The sequence below is a fragment of the Natator depressus genome, chromosome 8, assembly GCF_965152275.1.
Source record: "Natator depressus isolate rNatDep1 chromosome 8, rNatDep2.hap1, whole genome shotgun sequence".
Taxonomy (NCBI): Eukaryota; Metazoa; Chordata; order Testudines; family Cheloniidae; genus Natator; species Natator depressus.
Window position 1 is genome coordinate 13,959,596 of NC_134241.1, and position 17,501 is coordinate 13,977,096.

A 17,501-nucleotide genomic window follows, 5' to 3' on the forward strand; every position below is an offset into this window, starting at 1 on the left:
TGGCAAATAGATTCCTTCCTAGACATATTAGTACATCTATATGGCTTCACAGAGCAGATGGCAATACTAATATTTCCATGCATGTCAAGCACAGAAGGCTTTAAGGGTATATTTACACAGTGAAGAAAAACCTGCAGCTGACCCGTGCCAGCCAACTCTGGCTTGCAGGGCTCAGGCTGTGAGGCTGCTCCATTGCTGTGCAGACTTCCGGCCTCAGACTACAGCCAGAGCGCTGGGCCCTTCCCACCCTGCAGGGTCCTAGGGCCTGCGCTCCATCCCCAGTCCAGAAGTCTACACAGCAATGAAATAGCCCAAGCCCCTTGAGTCTGAGTTGGCTGGCACTGTACAGTCACTGGACTAGAAGTGAAAGGGTTACAGACAATAGATTAGAAGGGAAATGGGAATGGAGGCTCCAGCACAGCAGTGGGGAGCCCAGGCCACTGGCTGCCCAGAGGGAGAAGGGGTCACCCTGCAGCCCCTCCCCTCCAGGACACGGTCACGGCGGTGAGGCTGCCCCCAACCCTGACACTGCGCGAGGGCTGGGCCTGCCCCAGAAACACCCCAAGGCCCTGGTCTTCCATGCTGGGCACACCGCGATAGTGAGTGAGAGGGACAGTCTCACAGACATGCCCAGCCCTGATCCCCAATCCAGGTATGGGGCATGCAGGCTCAGCCAATCAGGACCCAGGTGTGGGGTGAGAGGGTTCTGTGTGGGGCAATATGGATGTAGGAGGCTCACTGGGGGGGGTCCAGTGTAGGGGGATCTGGATGCACAGGAGCTTGTTTGGGGGGTTCCAGGTGCAGGGGGAGTTGGAGTCTGTGGGGGGGGGCAGTCCAGCTGAAGGCAACTGGGGCTCAGCGGGATGATCTGGGTGTGGGCGGGGATGGTGCTCGACAGGGGAATTTGGGTGCAGGTGGCTCTTCCTGGGGGTCTGGGTGATTAGGACTTGGTAGGATGGGGGTCCAGGTGCAGCTGGTTGGGGCTCAGTAACTTCTAGGTCTGGAGCATTTAGGGTTCCCATTTTCAAGCTTTTCTCTACAAATATGAGAGCTAGAAGCTTGTTTTACTTTTAAAATGAAAGCTGAGATTCTCAGGTAACCACCTGATTCCAGAAGCTGGAGCTTTAGCAATCAACCATCAAGAGTCAATTGGCAACACACACATGCATGCCTGCCCACCCTTTCTCTCAATGCCTGCAACAAATTCATCCATGCTTCCTCACCCCATGTATCCACTAACTTGCCAGAGAATGTTACAACCCCTCCAGTGATTAGAGGTGGTTTTGGGTTAAGCTCCCTTTCTGCAGAAAGGTAATGAGAATGGAGTTAGTTTAGAAGTTGCATGCTGAGCAGCCTGCAGGCTGAGTGTTTCCCAGCTGTAGCTCCAGTTGCCCTGTTTCACCCGCTTCTGGCTGGAATAGAAACAGGCACTGAGATAAGCAAATAGGGGAGGAGCTGAAGAGCCAACTGGAGACCGAGCTGTTGCCTAACTGGCTCAGCTTTGCAAGAACCCCGTTTCTCCAGATACACAAACTTACCCACATCCCAGTATGGAACTTTGGGGCACCCCCCTGTTAAGCTTTTGCCATACTGAACATTACCCATATCCTACCCTCTTTTCCAGTTTCTAACCCACAAAAATGCTTTATTTTTCATTCACAGGCAAAATCATTGTCAATGTACTGGGGTGAGATTATTCCAGGTGCTCAGATGACACAGTCACAAACATGGGATGATGGACAGAGTAGATTAGACAGATTAGCTCTCTTTTTATGCAGTCTTCTTACAGTTAATTAATTAGCTAATCGTTTGGTGTTTACTACCACAACTCATCTGATCTGTGCCATCAGGATATTTGATAGGGTTGAGTGGCTGTACAGAATTTGCACAAAATAATCCATCACTTCATAGAGGGCTATGCATTCATTAACTGGGCTAATTGCTGCCAATCCAGACATCTGTGCTCAGCACCTTAAGAAAAAGAAAAAGAAAAAGAAAAACACTGGTTTCCTGAAATGTTGATGATGAAGAACTTGTCCTGAGGTTACTCAATCCCAGGTCCTATGTTCCAAATCAGCCATTCAGAAAGAGAGAGCCAGACAGGCAAACTTATCAAAAGAGTTGATACATTTCTTTTGGGGAGAGTGGGGCATGTCTCCTGGAATGACTATTTTTAGAAGGACACTTCCCCCTCATTTCCAACTTCCCAAAAGCTGAGAGAGAAACTTCAAGAAAAATAAGAAGTTGGAGATTGAAATGAGAGTCCCATTAGACAAATGGAAGCTATTCGGGGAATTTCTTAGCTGGAGATTCATTTCTTTTAATGTAATCCTGAGTGATACGGATGCTTGAATTCCCCATGTATTATCTTTCATTGAAAAAATATGGAAGGGGAAGTTGTTATTCTCTATTTCAGGGATTCAAACTTTTGAACAATAGTGTTTCTGATTAGAAAACATTATAATTATAAATGGCAATTATAAATGAGCAATTACTTTTTCTTTATCTGCTTTGGAAAGTATTACTGAGTTATTTCATGAGACTACTGAACTAGGTAATCTGAGAAGGTTTGGTTGTCATGATGAAGAAAAGCTACATCATAAGAATATTTGATAGGTGGAAAAAATTAAAAGAGTCTGGTTAGTCACAGCAACATCTTCTAAATATACAATAAGCTCAGGCAACTTTAAAAGGAGACAAAAGTGTACCGAGGACCAGGATATGCCCATAAAACGGAGTAGATATAAGGTTGTTATAATGAATTTAGCAAGTGGACATGTAACGGAATAAAAATTATCATTCTCTAAAAATTTGTAACTAAGGGTAACAAAAAAAGAATTGGAGAGTGTGTTTCACTGGAAAAAGTTCTAGGGATGTTTGCTTGAAATGAGATAGTAATTATTTGTATTGTAGTAGTTTTTAGAGGCTCTGATTAAGGATCAGGGTCTCACAGTGTTAGGAGTTATACAACCAGTCATGAATTTTTAAAACAACACTGCAATTTGTCTGATCTCCTCTAAGTTTGTTCCATAGCAGAAGCCCTGCAACCAAGACGGCTTTATCCATAGCTCTCTCTCTCCTGCCTGCAAGGGGGTGCACTCAAAGAAACAAAGGAAAGAGGTGCAGTTAGCCAAGTACCTGTGACAGTACTGTAAAACCAGTGGGCCCTCCTGGTGTAAGGGAGGGAAAAATGTGCAAAGATAGGAAAAAAAGAAAAGGCAGAAATCATTCTAGAAACTCAGTTTTCATTTACTTTTTAAAACATGTTTGCAAACAAAGAAAGACTCACCCAATGTGAGTGTGGTACATTTGAGCACGACTGACAATGACAATATTTTCAGTGTACCATATAAATGGAAAACATACGGTCTGGCTATTTAAATCTAATCTGAAAGTCTAAATGATGGAAAACAGCTGCTAATGTTGTAAAGAACAGCTTTATCGTTTTATCAGTTTGGTTTTTCTTGTATCCATTCTAGACACCCCCACAGTTCTGCCGACTTACTTTACAGAATCTTTCTCATCAAATGTGAATGTACTCATGCTGTTCAAGTCCGTACAGAAGCTTTTCTTCTGGTTTGCAATTACTTATGAAGGCTGGTAGCCTTTAGTGGCCCAATAATACATTCCTTGTGTACCCAAACTGCCCTTTGATGTGGTGGTGCATAGAATGCAAGACCAGGCATTTAATCTTTAAATAGAAAAGATGCTGTCTACATTTAGATAGCTTATTATATTCCTAAACATCTAAAGAAATAATTGCATATGTAACAGGGCAAACTAAGGGCTGGAAAACAGCTTGGAATCCCTGAAATCTTGGTTCATTTTCAGAAGTTAAATCACACATTGTCCAACTGCATTGTCCTCTTCCATGTTCTGCTACCGACTGACAGTGTAACCTTGGGCAAATCACTTCTTCTGTCTGTGACGCCATTTCCTCTCCAAGCCTTTGCCTTTGCCTTTTCTATTTTGATTGCATGGTCTTTGGGGCAGTGATTGCCTCTCAGGTGCCTGTAAAGAGTCTAGCACAACGAGGCCATGATTCCTGCAGGGGCTACTGTAATGTACTTTTTTTTGGAGGATTATGAAATGTTCAGAGAAGTACTATTCCCGCCCCCTGCTAGACCTGAGCTAGCAGTCTTGTGTGAGAGGCTTTTCTGGCTGCAACCAGAAACAACCATCTTGAAAAATTCTATGAGAGAGGATTTTGAAGACTTTTCAAGTCCCATTTTACACACTCATCAGGTTGGGACATCCATCCTGATGGATGGTTGGGATCTTCAAAACACATTAAACCAGTCCTCATCTCCCATAGAATATCCAAGTCCCTATCTTCAAGGAGCTCCATGGCCTGGACCCAAGGCAACTAAAAGATCTATAGCTCCAGGAGGAAAACCATGGTTGACAGCTCTACTCCTCTGGTGCATGGGAACTTTCTACAACAAGGGTATGTTACCCGGGGCTCATTCAACCCAAAGCTCTTGGTAACTTTTACTCTGTGCGAGGTGGTGTCAGGAAATAAATCAAGGGAGACACCGACCAATTGATGGCTGGAGCAAACAGGACAACACAAGAATGCTTTCACTTAAAGCTAAACTTTACTTAGTCTCAAGCACTTACACATGTCTGCAACAGGTTAATAAAACACCCCCAACCCTCAATAAATACCAAAGCTGAGTGTGGCTCTCGAGTGGCACAGTGGCTGCCGGTGGGGAACACAAGATGTATCCAGAGGGAGAGTCCAGTCCTGAAGAGTCCCACTACCTCAAACTTTTCCCCTTATTTATACATTAATAATAGAATGACATGTCCCTTAAAGAAAACTTGTCAAGCAAGCAGTTTCAATGATCAAGCAAGAGGTTCCTTCTGATTATTGATTAACCTGGTGTGGGTTTTTCCAGAGTTTGCAGCCTTGAGACCCTGTTTGACACATTCCTGAGGGCACATCCTGCTCTTCTAAGGTGCATGTATCAGCAACTTCAACACAATTCTTATCAAGAAGGATGCGGGGTCAAGCTGCCCTTTCTGTGGTACCCAAAACCCCTTCCCTCCTGCCTTGGTCAAACTGAGGCTGTGACATGGCCAATTTACAGCCTGCTGACTTGGCTGCTTTTAGCAATAAGCCATCGTGGTTTCAGGCACTTTACTGGTTTGCCAAAATCTCCCTGTACAGGTAAAGCTCATTTATGCAGGAAATGGAGCTGTCTCAGGACCTAGCCCAAGACTGTGGAATGAACTCTCCCAGAAACTAAGAACCTCACCATCTTCCAGGCTAAGTGGAGACCACATTTCTTTAACCTTGTCTTCTAACTTACAAACAGCAAAGTGTGTGCATGTGTAATGAAAAACATCCAACCACAAAACACCCCACTACATACATGTCTCTCCAAGGAGAACTAAACACATGATGGATGTTAGTCACATCACTTAATGCATTATTAGATGGCATTAAGATACTATGGAGATGAACATGGTTCATGACCCTGTATAGAATAAAATAGACACACCCAACAACCACTTGGTTTCAATGAAATTCGAGCATCTAGTTTACTTATACTCCTTTGAAAATCCCAACCCTAATGAAAATCAGACTCCAGAACTTTTGAGGTTCAGCAATCACAAGTGAAAACAAGGGTAGAAACATTAAATTAACCCAAATGCCACAGTATTGTGCTCATTAAGCACTTCTCTGATTTGGGGAATTATAAGCTATTGCAGTTTTTTTACCCATCTTGACTCTTTATCTTAGGGGGAAATATTGTATGTTTCTCCACAGGATGAACAGAACACAAGCTCTCCATCTCGAAGACCTGAGTTCAGAAGGATATAATGGAAGTTTCACAATACCTTTTGCAAAGCATCTTAATACACATTAGCTAGACCATTTCTGCTTCTGAATTAATTCAAACTTCCTTTCACTATTGGTTATAATCTGTGAAATATGATGGTTTTTATGATTAAAGCACCATCATTCACAGGCCCAACTTAGGCCATTCATTTGGCAAGAAAACCTTTGTCAGGCAGAAGAGGATAATTTAGCCTCCAGAGTTGTTCAACTTTACACAGTTCTGGAATGTATAACACTTTTATTCAGCCAGCCAATCAAAATTCAGGATTATACTGTGCTGCTGATCTCTTATTTTTATCATATGCCTCATGTCCCCGAAAATTAAACACGTTTTAAAAATACCCAGCCTGTAAAATTCTTTCATAAGCTGCAGCTGGGAGAAAATTTGCTGTTTACACAAAAGATATTATTCCAGAAGCTAAGTGGCAAAACAGAGGCCATCCACCATCCAGCTATGCACACAGACATAAGCATCCGTCATACGCACGGTTAGATTTCCAGAGTAAAAATGAAGGGGAGATTGAATGCCTCAGGGCACTGGTAACATGACATGGATTCATTTGTATAGGTCGGTGGCTCACACCCACCCCAGATCTGAAAAGGATGATGGTTTCTGACACCATCATCAGCTTTGTGAAATGAAATGGTGGTCTCAGTCCAGTTCTAAATACTAATAATTTAAACCAAAAAAAATCACCCACCATTACAGCTGGCAGCCTGTGTTGGCTAGTTTTAGAAGAAGGAATGAATTCATACGAACGGCCATACTGGGTCAGACCAAAGGTCCATCTAGCCCAGTATCCTGTCTTCCGACAGTGGCCAGTGCCAGGTGCCCCAAGGGAATGAACAGAACAGATAATCATCAAGTGATCCACCCCGTCGCCCATTCCCAGGTTCTGGCAAAACAACAAAAAAATTCACTTAGAGGATAAACTACCACCTCTTCAGGATCAAGCTAAGACACATCTTTGAGGGTAGTGCTGGGAAGCCTGCTAACACTACTGCTGCAGTACATTTTCTGGGGATACAAAGAAAAAAATTACCCCTAAATATTTGCTTTCATATTCAGTTCATGATTTTCAATATTGAATTCATCATTTCAATCAGGGAGTTCACTGCTTCCATATCTTAAACACAGTGATTCATAGCTGTATCATTTATAGTCAATGACGCTCCATGTTCTCTGCATAGCTTTATATTCTATTTTTTAAATCTCTACTATGCATCTTTTTTATGACGCTGATGAATTTTCACTTATTTCATTTTGTAATATATAGCTCTGCCACCAGTAATATGCCTGGGAACAAGATGATTACATCTCAAGAGGGTTTTTATTTTTCCTTTATATGCATAGTTTAATACACTGAAGATAAAATACAGTTTAAGCTGAAGAGGAAGAAAAAATACTTTATTAATAATTCTGAGCTCTCTCTTACAGCAAATTCTCTACTTGGAGAAAAGAAAAACCACAGCCAAATGTAGACAATTAGATGTAGAGGTCAGATTTTGGCCGGATGAAATTGGCATGGCTATTTAGGCAGAGAGATTTCAGTAGAGTTGCTATAGCAATGAGAACTGTTTGTTAAAAACTAATGAGAGATTATGATAGAATTACAGATAACTGTAAATGGTCAAAGATGCTATGGGAATAGAAACCTCATGTGTTTCTGAGCAACACCCCTCAGAAAGCACACTGATCTCTCTGGACGGTATTGTATTAATTTAAACATTTCTCCAGTAAGTTCACTGAACGAATGATCGCAATTTAAACATTTCTCCAGTAAGTTCACTGAACGAACGATCGCAATACCAAAATGAGCATCCTCTCAATTACAAGGAGGTATTCATGAATTTTCTCCTTGGTGTGAAACACATTTTATTATTAAAAACTTATAAAAAAACTTGGCAGGGTGCCAGTCAAAGTGCTTCACAAAAGTTACTACCAGTGCTGGAAGTAAGCCTCTGAAACCCTCACCAGAGCTATATGGTACTAAATAAATTTTACAGCTTGGTAAACTGAGTCAGAAAAGGTAAACAATTTGTTCAAGACCCCAACAATGAATCAGCATCAGAGCAGGGAATAGACAGAACACAGAAACACACATTAAAATTCATGCGATGAGCATGAAAATAAATATTGAGCAAAACATGGGAAAGGAGGCCTGCCCTGCAGACGCCACTGTGTTTCACTAATGATAGAAAGCTGCAGTCATTCTCTTGTTTATGCCAATATATGATTGATGGAGGAGCTCTGTGTTCATATGGGCCTTTGGACACTGCTCAAGTAGGAGTGTTCTCACTTTCAATGGTGAACTTAGAGAAAGAGGCTCCTTTTCAGTAGCTAGAGGAAGAGGAGTTCTCCCTATATACCAGCTACTCAATGATATTCTTGAGGTCAATTAATTCCTAGCAGCAAAGGTTGCTAGGTAAAAAATAAATCAAATCAAATCAAATGCATGAAGCCATTCAGACTGGATGCTAGTTTCATTTTGAGGTGACTGTGGAAGGGCATCTTCAGCAAGTCACCCTCATACAAGTAATTCCCTTGAATTACTTTCATGGGAACTGCATGCAATCCAGGGCTATATGAAACTGGAAAAAAGCCAGATTTGACCTGGACCCTTTTATGCACGTGCAGAATATTGTGAGCAGGTGTTATAGGTCTCCCTACCAGTGCACAGAAATTATGAGTCTGTTACAACCCCCCAGCCACAGAGTTTTGGCTCTTTTGCTTTAGCAGCTCATGCTTTTAGTTCTGGAGGTCCCCAGTTCTATCCCCAGTGTGTCTGCCAAGAAGGCAGCCATCATAATCACAGCAAAGAATCAATTTCAAGCAGGATGAGAAACTGCATGTTATATAGCCAGAGTGAAATCATTACATATTCATCTGCAACGTTGCTTGACCCTGCAGGGCAACATGAAGTAGTTCACACAAAGAATGACTCCAGAGTTTCTACAAAAGGGGTCCTGATCATATAATTGGAGGTGCAGCATGCTATTTACGGCAGCAGCAAGGACTACTGCATCTCCTTTTATTGCAAATGAGATATAGGCTTGGGTTGAATAAATAAGATTGATGCTGGAACGATAAGTGGAGTTTAAGACTCCATTTAACACTCATAATGGTTAAAGTAGGTTGAATCAACAAAGCAGCTCTCTCACCACACCAGCCAAGAGTAAGCAGGAGTTATAGAGCAGTGCTGCTTCCTCCCAGACAGGGAGCAGAAAGAGCTTTGACACTTCAACCCCTAGCAATATACAGAAAGGAGGAACAGTTTTGTGAGGACTGGAGAGCTTACTTCCTTTGCTGTTTTGCCAGAAAAGATGAGATTCTGATGTGTTGTGCTGCCAGCTGAAGAATCTTACTGCTATTATTTCTGCTCCTTGCAATATGGCAGGGCCTGAACTGGAACACCAGCTCCAAACTGCCTCTCGCTTTGGGGGAGTTTTTAGTTTACATACAAGCTTCATGACTGGAGACAGTCTCTCATACAAAAAAATGACTGGTGTAGACTGTGGCTGTCTTGACTTCAATGAAATCACACTGGCTTCCATCTGCTGAGGATCTGGCCCAGTGACTACATAGGTTTCCAGAAAAATTGCCTCTTGGGCCATACATCGTGTGTGTGCTTGTCCCATTGAAACTAAGGGCAGTCAGTAAAATGGCCAAACAACTGAGTGGGCGCTGTACTCAAGTCAGTCAGGGATGTTTAGATGAACAAGGACATCCTAACGTTTGGCACCACGGACAATAAAAACAAACAAATACAAGTTACAAGCTGCCACCTAATAAAGAGAGAGGCCAAAGGAAGCTGAAGGCTCTTGAAAATAAATACTTCTCTAAACTTGATGATTTCTTGTCAGAACTTGTACAAAATTACAAGAACCACCCCTAGAAGAACTTCAGTTAAGATTAGGTTTTAAATGGTAAAGATGTCACCCAGCCGTCTTTATGCAGGCAAAACTTCCATTAAGTTTTTTTTACCTTCCTAAGGATTTCTGGATTGGAGCACTGTGGTATAAAATCTAAACAGGAACTAAAGTCTACCCCTGGTGCGACTCCATTGACTTCAGTGGAATTAAACAAGATGAATTTGACACAAGTACTCTAGGCCAAATGATTTAAATTTAGAGTATTTATTCCCAAAATACGTTAAAGGATTTCAGAATTGGACCAATAGCATCTTTTAAGGAAAATAAACAAAGGGACGACGAAAAATAGCTCAACATTTATTTTTATTTTTCATGAATGGGGTGATCAGTTATTCCTCTGCTCTTTTGGATGAATGGGGTGTAAACTGGAATAGAACAAGTTAGTATGAGGAATAGCCTGCAATGATTCAGGTACTAATATAGCAAATAGCAATCTGATAACTGAAATGTTTGTTTGGAGTTTTTCTGGGGGGAGGGGGATTTAAGAGCTTTATAAATCATGTTTTACTTCCTTAAAATGCATCATCTAACTGCTGGCAAGCATTCAGAACATGCTTAAGAGTTGAAAAATCTGTTTTGACAGTGACTTCAATTCTGACTGAGTACCCCAAAATACGTAATGTGTTGGAAACTTTGACATGTCAAGCCAGTATGCTAAGTAGGTGGTATGAGCTTAAAATCATTTATGATTTGTACAGAGAGACAACAATAGCAAACAGCATCTGCTTCCCTGAGACCCATGGTACATGGGTCTAAACTATTAAAGGGATATTCTAAACTATTAAAGGATCATGATATTAACCCCTTAGTTAATCATTCCCCTTGGCAACCTCACCACAGCTATTAATCTGTTGGATACCATCCTTCTAGCTATACTTATCAAATAATCAGAGCTATGCTTGATATGTTGCCTGCACTTCTAATACATTCCATGTCCTATTTTTAGGTGGCCTTAAATATAATAGAGCTAGGTAAATGCAGAAAATGTCATTTAAATTTTTTAATGAATTTGTTTCAGCTCTGTTAATGCCCCTTTTATGTTTACTTGCTGTGAACGTTCAATCATCTCTTACCATCAAAAGTGTTCATAGAGAAGGAAATTCAAAGTTGCATGTGTGAATATCCATGGAAACCAAATTTTGAAGTCACAAGAGAGCATCAGCACCAGAAGTCCAAGTGTGCTCATCCAATTGGGGAAATCCAATTTACCTGACCAATCATAGCAAAGCAATACAGCTTAAATTTTCAGTGTTTGCAATTAATCTATTTTGGGATGAAAAAGGTACCTGTGTGTGTTGAATAAATTCAACCAGAATCTGATTTGAAGGCCATTGAAGCCACTGGAAAGATTCCCATTGATTTCTGTGGGATTTGGATAAAGCCTATAAAGAATACGTTTGAGGCAATCAAAGCAACAGACAGTTGCTTGGTCCATCTAGTCCAGTATCCTGTCACTGACAATGACCAGTACCACATGTTCAGAGGAAAGAGCAACAAGCCCCACAATAGGCAGATGTGGAATAATCTGTCCTCCAGGAAAGTCTCATCTCAATCCCTAATAGTTAGAGATTGGTTTAAACTCTCCAGTATGAGGTTTTATCTCCCTTCCAATATTCTTTTTGTTAGCATTATTAGTTACAATGCTGGATACTCTTGTTATCCATATAAATATCCAACCCCTCTATGAACCTTGCTAAGTTATTGGCTTCAATGACATCCTGGGGCAATGAGTGCCACAGTCTAATTGTGGATGGTGTGAAAAAGTATTTTCTTTTAGCAGTTTTGTATTTGCTGGCTTTCATTTTCATTGAATGCTATCTAGTCCTTGTGTTAGGAGGCAGGGAGAACAGAATCTCTCAATTTAATGTGAAATCATGACATGCTCGTGGATAGTCCATAAACTGAAAAAAGGGGATGACATACACATTATTCATTTTGAATGATTCACTCAGCTCCACTTTTAAATATCACTCACTGTGTACGCTATTTTTCCTATTACCTGTCTAGTAAATGGTAGTATTATAGCACTTCAGTTATGCTTTGTCAGTGAATCTGAATTTTAGTGAGACCAGCTCTCTCCCTCTGATGGGTTTGAGGTCTCCACCACTCTCCTGTGCAAAAGGAAGGACAGAGCCTGAAGAAAGGTCCCGAGGCTGATACCAATATACTTCTTCATATAGAAGCTACGTCTAAAATGTATTCATGCTTTTTAAGATGGGGGGTGAATTAGTGCTAAAGGGGAAAATATAAAATTACAAAGTGCATGAGAAGGAACGCTGGGTCCTGCTGAATGCATAATGATTTGTCACGTGAGGATATAATTCCATTATCAATGGCAATTTTTTTTTCTGGAGGCCTTGTTGAATGACACAGCACTCTCAACTCAGATGCACTGGCCAGGTAGACAGGAAATTCCCGGGAACTTTTCAATTTCATTTCCTGTTTGGCCAGCGTGGCGAGCTGATCAGCACAGGTGACCATGCAGAGATCATCAGCACAGGTGACCATGGAGTCCCAGAATCGCAAAAGAGCTCCAGCATGGACCGAACGAGAGGTACTGGATCTGATCACTGTATGGGGAGAAGAATCCGTGCAGGCAGAACTCTGTTCCAAAATACGAAATGCCAAAATATTTGCCAAAATCGCACAGAGCATGATGGACAGAGACTACAACAGGGACATACAGCAGTGCCGCGTGAAAGTTAAGGAGCTGAGGCAAGCCTACCAAAAACCAAAGGATGCAAACGGTCACTCCAGGTCAGAGCCCCATACATGCTGCTTCTATGATCAGCTGCATGCAATTCGGGGGAGGGGGGCGGCCTACCACTATCCCACCACTGTCCATGGACACCTGCAAGGGGGGAGTCTCACGCAACAGGGATGAGGATTTTGTGGATGAGGAAGTTGAGGATAGCGCGCCGCAGGCAAGCGGAGAATCCCTGTTCCCCAGCAGCCAGGACCTTTTCATCACCCTAGAGCCAATACCCTCCCAAGGCGGGCTCCCGGACAATGAAGCCGGAGAAGGCACCTCTGGTGAGTGTACCTTTGTAAATATAATACAGGGTTTAAAAGCAAGGGTGTTTAATGATTAATTTGCCCTGAAGACTTGGGATGCATTTGCAGCCAGTATAGCTACTGGAAAAGTCTGTTAACGTGTCTGAGGATGGAGCGGGAATCCTCCAGGAACGTCTCCATGAAGCTCTCCTGGAGGTACTCTAAAAGCCTTTGCCACATGCTGAGGGGAGAGCCGTTCATGCTGAGCTGTTTGCGTTTGGCTGAGAGGGATCTTCCCTGATACTAGCCACGCGGTGGGGGGGGGGGGGTGAAGCACATGTGCTATGTAATGTGAATCGCTTGATTCAGTGTGAAATAGTCTTCCCTTTGTTCTCTAAAATGTATCTTTTTAAATACTACTCTCCCTTTTTTTCCTCCCGCAGCTGCAAATGTTTCTAATGAGTGGAGGGAAACAATGGCAGAGTCCAGGAAAGCGTTAAATGAACGCGATGAGAGGAGGGAGGAGCATGCTGAGAGGAGGCAGGATGCAATGCTGACACTAATGGGGGAGCAAACTGACATGCTCCGACTTCTGGTGGAGCTGCAGAAAAGGCAGAAGGAGCACAGACCACCACTGCAGCCCCTGTGTAACCGCCTGCCCTCCTCCCCAAGGTTCATATCCTCCTCACCCAGATGCCCAAGAACGCGGGGGGGAGGCTATGGGCACCCAGCCACTCCACCCCAGAGGATTGCCCAAGCAACAGAAGGCTGGCATTCAATAAGTTTTGAACTGTAGTATGGCTTTGTCCTTCCCTCCTCCCCTCATCCACCACCCCACCCGGTGCTTCCCTCTTCACCCACCCCTCCCAGGCTACCTTGCGAATTTTCTCTCTATTTGTGTGATGAATTAATAAAGAATGCATGATTTTGAAACAATAATGACTTTATTGCCTCTGAAAGCAGTGAGCAAAGGGGGGAGGTCGGTTGGCTTACAGGGAAGTAGAGTCAACCAAGGGGGCAGGTTTTCATCAAGGAGAAACAAACAGAACTGTCACACCATAGCCTGGCCAGTCATGAAACTGGTTTTCAAAGCTTCTCTGATGCACAGGGTGCCCAGCTGTGCTCTTCTAATCGCCCTGGTGTCTGGCTGTGCGTAATCGGCCACCAGGCGATTTGCCTCAACCTCCCACCCTGCCATAAACGTCTCCCTCTTACTCTCAAACATATTGTGGAGCCCACAGCAAGCAGCAATAACAATGGGAATATTGGTTTTGCTGAGGTCTAACCCAGTCAGTAAACTGCGCCAGTGAGCTTTTAAATGCCCAAATGCACATTCTATCACCATTCTGCACTTGCTCAGCCTATAGTTGAACTGCTCCTTACTACTGTCCAGGGTGCTTGTGTATGGCTTCATAAGCCATGGCATTAAGGGGTAGGCTGGATCCCCAAGGATAACTACAGGCATTTCAACATCCCCAATGGAAATTTTCTGGTCTGGGAAGTGAGTTCCTTCCTTCAGCTGTTCAAACAGAACAGAGTTCCTGAAGATGTGAGTGTCATGCACCTTTCCCAGCCATCCCAACCTGATGTCGATGAAACGTCCCTTGTGATCCACCAGTGCTTGTAGCACCATTGAAAAGTACCCCTTGCAGTTTATGTACTGGCTGCCAAGGTGGTCCGGTCCCAAGATAGGGATATGCGTTCCGTCTATCGCCCCACCACAGTTAGGGAACCCCATTGCAGCAAAGCCATCCACTATGACCTGCACATTTCCGAGGGTCACTACCCTTGATAGCAGCAGCTCAGTGATTGCGCTAGCTACTTAGATCACAGCAGCACCAACAGTAGATTTACCCACTCCAAATTGATTCCCAACTGACCGGTAGCTGTCTGGTGTTGCAAGCTTCCACAGGGCTATTGCCACTCGCTTCTCAACTGTGAGGGCTGCTCTCACTTTGGTATTCTTGCGCTTCAGGGCAGGGGAAAGCAAGTCACAAAGTTCCATGAAAGTGCCCTTACACATGCAAAAGTTTCACAGCCACTGGGAATCATCCCAGACCTGCAACACTATGTGGTCCCACCAGTCTGTGCTTGTTTCCCGGGCCTAGAATTGGCATTCCACAGCAGGAACCTGCCCCATTACCACCATGATGTCCAAATTGCCAAGGCCCATGCTTTGAGAGAAGTCTGTGTCCATGTCCTCATCACTATCATGATCATGCTGTTATCGCCTCCTCACCTGCTTTTGCAAGTTCTGCACATACTGTAGGATAATGCACGAAGTGTTTACAATGCTCACAACAGCAGCGATGAGCTGAGTGGGCTCCATACTTGCTGTGGTATGTCGTCTGCAGGAGAGCAGAGTTGCAGCGGAAGCGGTGGATGACGACTGATGCCATGAAAATAGATATTTATACAGAATGATGAGAGCACCTGCGAGGTGGATTCATGGTGCCAGGAGAGCAGAGTTGCAGTGGAAGCGATGATGACGACGGTTAGCAGTCCTACTGCATTGTCTGCTGACAGTAGTATGGCGTCTGCATGGAAAAAAGGCGCAAAACAATTGTCTGCCATTGCTTTTACGGAGGGAGGGGCGACTGACAACATGTACCCAAAACCACCCATGACAATGTTTTTGCCCCATCAGTCATTGGGAGCTCAACCCCAAATTCCAATGGGCAGCAGAGACTGCGGGAACTGTGGGATAGCTACCCACAGTGCAACGCTCCATAAGTCGACACTAGCCACGGTACTGTGGATGCACTCCGCTGACTTAATGCGCTTAGTGGGGACACACACAATTGACTGTATAAAATCACTTCCTAAAAATCGACGTCTACAAATTCGACCTAATTTCGTAGTGTAGACATACCCTGAATGACTGGCTGAACGAGAAGTAGGACTGAGTGGACTTGTAGACTCTAAAGTTTTACATTGGTTTGTTCTTGAGTGCAGTTATGTAATAAAAAAAAAATCTTTTTTGTAAGTTGCACTTTCACGTCAGATTGCACTACAGTACTTGAAAAATACTATTTCTTTTATCATTTTTACAGTGCAAATATTTGTAATAAAAATAGACACTTTGATTTCAATTACAATACAGAATACAATATATATGAAAATGTAGAAAAACATCCAAAATATGTAATAAATTTCAACTGGTATTCTACTCTTTAACAGTGCAATTAAAATTGTGATTAATCGTGATTAATTTTTTTGAGTTAATTGCATGAGTTAACTGTGATTAAATCGACAGCCCTACTTAATCGCAATACAGGTCTACCCTGATATCTTCAGACATGTTGCTGGCAGCATGAGACAATTTACAAAAAAAGCCCTGCAAGCAAATAGAAACGATTTTGAGTACCGTACTTCTAAACTGTAGTAAAAGAGAAGCTTACTGCGCCAAGGTTACTGGTATATGAGAGAGAGAGAGAGAGAGAGAGAGAGAGAGAAAAGACCACATGCAAATTATACGTGAGATTCAAGTGATCAATTCACATATCTGGGCCCAGATCTGTCCTTATGGATTAAGTGGCAGGACTTTAGCAGCTATACAGAATCAGGGCCCTGGTTTTTACTTTTCCCCCAAGAGTATTTAGTGGTTAGATTATTATGAAAATGGAAACTAGAAGTGCCCTATGTGGCATTTGCTATTAATTTCAGGACATGCAACTAGTTCTGTTCATGCCCTCTGAAGCACTTGGCATTGGTTCCTGTTGGAAGACAGGATACTGGGCTAGATGGATCTTTGATCTGACCCAGTATAGTCATTCTGATGTTTTTAGTCATTTTAAGCCATTTTTTAAGTTGTATAGATTTAAATTTTAAAGTTATTTTTAAATTTCTACTTCTTAAAATCAGATTAGTTTCTTTGCAGATAAAATATTAAACACTTTGAGATTCACAGACAATCTAAAGAACCAAAGAACAGAGGTTACAAGATGAAAGTAACAAAACATTGCTTTATCATTTTGAGTGTGAACCTATCAATTTTCAATTTTATGGCTTGAAAACCAATTTTAATGTATGTCCAGGATGAGTTCTTGGAAAAAGAAAGAATTTGAGAAAAGTGAATAGAGAAAAAACAATTTCAAATCCTCCATGAGGAGAAAAAAAGATGGGTGTGTGGGATTTGCTCTCTTCAGCTAACCTGGAAACTGAAGAGGAGACAAGAGACGTGCACTCCATTTCATTTCTTTTAAACCGAGCTGTGATTTATGTGAGGCTGGCTGACTCCGGGATTGCTGTAGCGTCTCTTTGCTAAGAAAATGAATCTGTGGGAATTAGATGGAGCAATGTGTGATTAGGGAGTTCCAGAGTTGGTACAAGCCATTGTCACATCTGAAGAAATACGCAAGCATTGTGCATCCTCTATTCACTATAGAATGCTTCATCAATGATCAATACTTTCAGTGATTCCTTTGGCAATTCAATGAAAGCTAAAATAAATCAGCAGTTTGTCTTGGATCAAAGTTTTATTATAATTATTTGGTTTCAGGGTCAAATATTTCCTGAACACTACAGAGATTTGTTTCAGATACCTCTTGGGCACAGCAATCTTTAGGGCTGGTCCCATGAATCACTTGGCATCTCCTTTAAGAAGCTAAGTGTCTTTCATTCCTGTTGATCTAATTGGGAGTCAAAGGCATACAGCACCTCACAGGATCAGCCCCTTGAGCTACTGTGAAGTGTTTTTGAACTCATTCACCTGTTATGTATCTCT